The sequence below is a fragment of the Neofelis nebulosa genome, chromosome 16, assembly GCF_028018385.1.
Source record: "Neofelis nebulosa isolate mNeoNeb1 chromosome 16, mNeoNeb1.pri, whole genome shotgun sequence".
NCBI lineage: Eukaryota > Metazoa > Chordata > Mammalia > Carnivora > Felidae > Neofelis > Neofelis nebulosa.
Window position 1 is genome coordinate 21,868,112 of NC_080797.1, and position 7,568 is coordinate 21,875,679.

The window sequence follows — 7,568 nt, forward strand, 5'->3', positions numbered from 1 at the left end:
AAGGTATTTTGTAGGTGTGGTTAACATTTACAACCTGTGGTCCTGCAAGGAAAGGACAGTACCTCAATAATGCGGGTGGGCCTCGTTCAATCAGTTGAAAGATGTAGGAGCAAGAGCTAAGGTTTCCCAGAAAAGAAGAAATTTGCTTCTAGGTTGCAGAATGAATTCACACCTGAGTTTTTAGCTTAGTTGGCCTGCCTTATGGATTTTGGACAGAATTTCTAGTCCCCATAGTCACAGGAGCCAATTCCTGACAATTACACACACACACACACACACACACACACACACACACATGACCATACACATGTATGTATCATATATTTGGTGATTATTATACATACACATGTATACTATGTATTGTAAAACTATGTATTATATATGTATAATAATCATTAAAAATATGATACATACATGTCTGTGCATGTGTGTATACATGTATATATACACATATATACATATCATGATACATGTATATGTATCATATACATGTGTATATGATACACACATGTCTGTGCATGTATGTGCGTGTGTGTATAATTTTCAGGAACTGGCTCATGCATTCAGCCGTTATAAATATGTGTTTATATGCATCTAGAAACTATATTAAACTATATAAAATAAATATCATATATATACAAGTATAGATTCATGTCCTATCAATCCTGTGTCTCTGGCTAACCCAGACTGACATAGAAACTCATGACTTACACACGTATGTGGATAATTTTTAGCTGGAGACTTTTTTCAGCTCATCTATTATAGGAATCTAGACGTGAGTCCTTAATGAAAACAAACAGAAAAAAAGGATGAAGGCAGGAGCTTCTGGCTTGGTGGGGACCGGCGTGGGGAAGGATTTCCTAATCCTAACCTGAAAAGAGAATTTCAGGGTGGAATGAACACCATCCCAAACCCCAGCCCAGCGTTCCGTCTCTGAAAGGCCCGGGGAAGAGTAAACAATTCGGTGGGTTGTCCAGTTTTGCCGGCTCCGTTGATTAGCATTCTGGGCCTTTCCCCCAGGCTCGGTCATGGTGGTTTGTTTAAAATTAGTTCTTGTTTGGCCTGTGGGGGAAGAGTGAATTGCAGAGTCTGGGATTTACTCTGAGACTTCTGAATTTTCGGTTCTGAGGCTGGATCACTTGGCTATTTTAAAAGCGGACAGACATGAGCCCAGGACTCATCACCCAGGCCGAATCTCGGCCCTCATGGTCACAACTGGCTCGAAGCTGGCATGGAGCCAGAGGCCGTCACCTTGGTCGAATCTGGGAAGGATCTCCCCTGTTCTAAATAGAGCCCCCTGTCTCCCATGCTGAGATGTCCCCAAACTTCCCAGAGAATTGTCCCTTTCAGGAATGACCTGTAGGCAGCTGCCCCATTGCAAAAGTGTCGTCTCAAAGTCACCACTGCCCACAAGCTGCCACTTAATTTCAGCTTAAGGGCTAGGTGGCATCTCCTGAAGCAGAGACACTGCAACAAAACACGGGAAGGCTAGTTTGGATGGAGGGGGGCGGGGTGGTGGCAGGAAGGTTGAGATACAGATCGCGTGTCACTCCTTTGGAACTTTGGAAAAGAAATCCGGCTCTCTGGGAGTCAACGCACCATCACTGGGGGCTAGGGAGTGACATACACTGATCGAGGGCCCTCAATAAAGGGGCAAAGGAGCATCAGAACTGCCATCCAGGGGCGCCTGGGTGGCTCAGTCGGTTGAGCGTCTGACTCTTGAATTTGGCTCAGGTCATGATCCCAGGATCATGGGATCGAGCCCTGCGTGGGGCTCTGCTCTGAGCATGCAGCCGGCTTAAGATTCTCTCCCTCACTCCCTCGGCTCCTCTCCCCCACTCCCCCCTCTCTCTCTGCCTCTCTAAAATAAAAACCAAACGAAGCCAAAACAAAAACCGGCATCCGTCCACTTCTCCAGTGTGTTTTCAGCTGGCATGAAACCTTCTTTGACGCCAGTCTGGTTTTCTCTAAATATATTTGTTTTCCCCCGTCTGTAAAGTTGGATTTGATTCCAGTATCAGAGTAAGGCTACACATGGCCGAGTACACATATCGGCTGGTCTCTGTGAAAATAACTAACTACTCTGGAGTTCAGGGGCACTGCTGAGGGCTGCCCTTAGTGCACTCACACTGTGCAGCAATATTTAAGTCAAAAACCATATCAACAAGTCATTTTGCAGACATGTGTTGTCAGCTAGTAACACACACCGTTATATGCACACTTGCTCAAACACGTACACACGCACACACACAAGATATTCTGCTACATTATAGCCTGAGCTTAGTTATACTCACTTCATTTCAGCACTTCTTGATTTCTTTGCCAGATATCAATGGTATCTGGCATTGATACCATTAGACACTTGATGGTACCTATTTAAATCTTTGGTTGGTGGGGCTCCTGAGTGGCTCAGTCGGTTGAGTGTCCAACTTTGGCTCAGGTCATGATCTCATGGTTCGTGGGTTTGAGCCCCACATTGGGCTCTGTGCGGACAGTGCAGAACCCGCTTGGGATTCTCTCTCTCCCTCTCTCTCTCTCTCTCCGCCCCTCCATTTGCACACACACATACACACCCTCTCTCTCTCTCCAAATAAATAAATAAACTTAAAAAAAAAAAAACCTTTGGTTGGCAATTTAGTCTCATGGTTACCAAAAAAGTGATGCTTGGGGTAAAAATAAGCTTGGTAAGAATGTTAAGATTTTAATACCCAAGATATAGTCAAACAAACAGACAAAAAGAAGTTAGAAATAAGTGAAGACTTTGCTGTAAACTCATATATAGGTTATAATAAAAAAGCTTCCACACATCTGCCATATAGACATTAGATTTCTGTTCCAATTATAGGTAACTGTAATCTGTCATTCAGTTAAGAAGGTTCATACAATTTGTATTCGGATAAATGAACAACGAAATTGTTGCCATGTCTTCCTGACAGAATCCTGGTGGAGGTTTAGGGAAGCCATGTGCCAAGGGAGGTGAACTAGGAGGATGTTGAGTGAGGGTCCTTGGTTGATCAAAGTCAGTCATGTGACTCTTGAGCTCACTCTTTCCAGTGACAGGCTTGGAGGTGGGCAATCTAATATTGGCATATGAAGGATGATGGGGATATGCTAGAGGCTTTGAGGAAATACTGCACAAAAGGATTCATCAAAATAGGCTTTTCCTTTTTGTCTTGAATGTCGCCTTATAGGAAGTGACGTTTGAAGCTGCTACAGGCAAATTATAACCATTAGAGAAAGCCAGGAGACTCGGAGAGAAGCCAATTATTGAGCTCTTGAATGAATCCTTCCTGGAGCCTCATGACATCTTGATGTGTTCCTGCCTTTTAAAGCACTTTTGTTACATGATTCCAAAAACATTCCATTGATACATTTTGCAGTATTAATTAAGAAGAAAAATAAATGCGAGTGAAGCTTAGTCTTGATATCCTTTTTTGGTCCTGAGTGAAAGAAAGGTAATGTAGTGGACAAAAAGTCAATTGGACTTTTTGTAACTCTAGTAGCCATCACGTGAGAATAAGGCAATTTGGAAGGCAGGCACACGTGCGTGTGTGTGCATGTGAAGATGTGTGCATGCGGGCTTGTGTGCATGTGGCGTGTGCACATGTGCGCGTGCGGACACACACATTCCATTCTTGATGCTGATATATCGGAGTTTCCAGGTATCGGTTGTTTCACCATTTCTATAGATAAAAAAAATGATGAAGGGTCCAAGAGATCCAGCTGTAGAACTTTTATTACGTGCAAGTGTGATAAGTTGATGATGCATAAATGGGTAGGGAAGGGAAGCAAGGGGTCCCAGGACAAATAGGGTGGGTAATCTCCAAGGGGAGAGCAATGCTCAGCCTTCTTGGGGTTCTTCTAGCCACATCATTTCCGAGCTCAGAAGTCACCTTTGCTAAGTGTGCATTACAGGTAGAAAATTCAAGATGCAGAGAAGTCAGGACCTGCTCACAGGAACTGAATGATCTAAGTTCGCAGTGCTCCCAGAGGATTTCCCTTACTGCACATTATCTCTGGTTTAACTCCTCATATGAACAAGGTTGTGCATGCCTGCTCAGCCCACTGAAGATCCATTGCCTCATTATGAGCTTGAGCAGAAAGGAGATTAAGCTATGGCTGAGTCTGCTTGACTTGAAACTATGAGTCGGTCACAAGAAAAATGGTTTTCATTTCAATCAACCCAGCCATCTGGGCTGCTCATGTCCTAATAGCCAAATGTAAGGCATGACATTTGGAAGAGATTAATTTACTTTTGTAGTTTAGCAAGAGGGTCACACAGGTCACTCTCAGGGTCTTGCCAACACCAGACCAGCCACTGATGGAGATCCTAACTGGGTGTGACAGGTCTGAAAGTCATGCTTCCAGGTTGCTTTAGGGACACACTTCCTGAAAATCACCTCTGATTTAAAACTTTCCCCTGACACGAAGGCACAGTGTCCATAATATCCACCAACGGAGCTAAAGAAAACATCCACAGGTTATCATGAACATTTCTAGTTCAATTGCCATCAAGCAATTTCTCAAGGGCAAAGAAGGGTATGAAAAATAGTGTTAAGAGGGACCAAGATGGTTCAGACACCACTGCTGCCTTGGGGTTGGGCTTTTCTGTAGTGTGAGGATACCATGGGGTGAGGAGTCATCATAAACTCTTCTCAGTTGGCTAGCAACAAGAAATAAAAGGGTTTTGATAGATAGAAGTCTAGTAAAGTCTAGTAGGGAAGAGACACAAAGTCAAGGACCTCCAACTTTCTGCCACTTACACTCCGTATCTCTTGGTGACACTCTGAGGTGGTCACAGCCCAAAGTGATGCTGTTCCCTCTTCTTCATGGGAGCTGGGGAGAGTGAGGAGAGATTTTTTAAAATATCTTTCTTTAGACAAAGACAGTCTACGTTGTTCAAAAATACCACTGTTTTGTAAAATAGATTTTTATCGCAAGAAAACAGAAAAGCATATGAACATGAAGTGGGTGTGCTTCCAAAAGTAATTCTTAGAAAAGTAAAATATCACCCTAGAATAACTACTAGGACCAGCAGGTTTTGTCCTCATTTCTCTGGTTCCTGTTTCTGTCCCATTTGGTCTGGGACTTTTTATACTCCTTAGAAACAGGTTGGCCTAAGCTTCATGCTCTGATTAAAGTTGCATATTAACTGGCATTTGTTGTTGTTGTTCAAATATATGTGGTCCTCAGTGTGTATCATCTGAGGACAGGACTATGATTTAGAGGAAGAATGTTGCTCTTTGTATTTTTATGCAACATGTAGGCTTAATATGCCTTGTGCCCAGTAAAGACACAAACTCTTCCTATTTTTTGCTTCTCACTTCCACTGCTATCTGGATTATTCTTCAGATAAATCTGTTCTTTCCTTCTGGGAATGTTCTACCAAGAGTCTAAGGGAATTTGGTAACTGCTGCAATGCAATGAAGTATCATCTCCCAAAATGTGCTTCAGAAGCACTGATCCCCTGTGAACTGGTATTTCACGTTCTGCCTAATAACATGCTCCAGGACTCATGTTCTTAGGGAAGTAGTTTGGGAAATGTTGGAGTGATGCAATGTTCTGGGGAAACAGACTTTTAATAAATACTTGGAATATTGGAGAAGGTTTCGCAAAAGAGATGACACTTGATCTTGATCTTGAAGACTTAGTAAGAACTCAATCAGGAACTCAACTAGAAGAAGAAGCTAATGGCACTGGTTTAGATTATGTTGAAGTATGGACAACTCAAATAGCTTGGTATGTTTGGGACTTTAGAATGTCCATAACAGAGGCTATCTGTGAGTGAGGGCTGGAGAAAAGTGAAGAGGAGTTTGGACCAGAGTTTGAAATGTCTTCAATATTGTGCTGGATTTCTTTTGTTTTTTCTCTCCAGGTCACTCTTCACTTTTGTTCACTTTGTTCTTGGAAGGACATCAGAGGGTTCCCTTGCCATTCAGCTTCTGGTTGGATTCCCCCAGTGCAGCGATCTGAAGAAGGAAGGAGAGTGAGGTCAAAGTATTTGTTCCATTGACTCCTTCCATGAGATATCATCTGGTGTTGGCTGCTTCCCCCAACTGAAGGTCATTGGCACTCTAAGCCTGGCCAACTCAACTTGTCCCTTAAGGATCAGGTCACTTCTGCCTCTTCTCATCCCAGTCAGGTCTTGTTAGTGAGTGTGTTAATAAAGAAGCACATATGTCACAAACGACAATTTTGTTTTCTAAGTACTTGGGTAACAATATTTTGATATAATTTATTTTTTTATAATTCTATATATTTCAAATTATGCATTTAAACCTACAAGTCTATGGGCTTCAACAAATTTCCAAAAGGGTTCATGGCACACAAATTGTTAAGAACATCTCTTCATTCATAGCTACTCATTCAAGAAAGTATAGCAATGGCTGCGTCTCAGGGATATACCGTTCCAGAAAAAAAGGAAACTCCCAGGTACTAGAAGGCCTGGATAATTTCTGTATATGGAGTTTTGGAGTAAATTCTTAGAGTTCAAAGTGCTGACTGTATTTAAATCATCCTAAATATTTGATTTGATTTCATTCTATCTGATATTTCTTCTAATCCTTTGTGTTCCATAAATGAATTTCCTATTTAGCGTTTGACTCTCAGTGTTAAGAGCAAAACTGATCATCGTTGGCCTCATTTTAATTTTCATTATGTAAACCTCTAAGAAGTAACTCACAACTCGGTGTCACATAACTCACTTCTGAAACATCCAATGAGAAACTGCCAAGTTCTTCACAGTTGTTTATTTTGGTCCCAATACACTGTCCATGCCCTGGTTGAATATCTCGCCAAATTTCCTCCAATTTATTGCAAAACCAATTGGCAGAACAATGAGGAAACCTGTTTGGGGCCAATTTTAGGCAATTGATAGTGCCGCCTCTTTCCCCCACCCCCACGGTCCACTAATCTCTCAAGTTTCTTCCAGATCTAGCCATTCTTCATAGGAATATAACACTTTGGCCTGACTCCAAATATGAAAGAAACACATTCTTTCTATCCTTACTCCATTTCTCCCATCCTCTCTGCTTCCTGTCCTTTCTTCCATAATGACACTCCTCCCAGCCCAACACTTAACCTCTCTCGGCAGGGAGAATAGTTGACCTGGCGTTGCAACATCCAGAATAAATCTTATTTTGAAAATGGGTGATTGTGCTCTTATCAATAAAGGAAACTGGAGATCTCAAACCCTTCCTGTCAAGGTGTGAGTTTTTCACAAAGCAGCAAATCTGGAATGTTTCCTGTGTGGTTGACATAGGTGGGAGGAGCTGTCTTGCAGGGACTCTTGAGACCAAAACTAGTGTCTTTACAGCCCGTTGATATTAAAAGTAGTTTTGAAGAGATGATGGTGTCTTTCAAACACCAGCTTAGGACTGAGCTCCCATTTATGGTCTGAAGACTCGAGGCTTGTTTAAGGTTATTCAGACAATTAGTATCCCACCCATAATGAAATTATTTTCTCTATTAGACTTTGCTGCCATTTTGTGTTTAAGACTATGTTGGGTTGGTCCTCAGATTTCTCTCTGGGCAGCAGGCAGAAAGAATCCTTAGATACTGTATTCGTT

General features: G+C 42.2%; 1 long non-coding RNA gene across 1 annotated transcript in view; it reads left to right on the plus strand.

Annotated features, from left to right (window-relative positions):
• The window catches only part of LOC131497348 (uncharacterized), a 434,038-nt gene extending 426,853 nt beyond the window's left edge, over positions 1 to 7,185 (plus strand). The window contains exon 4 of the long non-coding RNA XR_009254911.1: positions 5,876 to 7,185. This is a non-coding gene — a long non-coding RNA (uncharacterized LOC131497348). The remainder of the gene's footprint in view (positions 1 to 5,875) is intronic.
• The last annotated feature ends 383 nt before the right edge of the window (positions 7,186 to 7,568 follow it).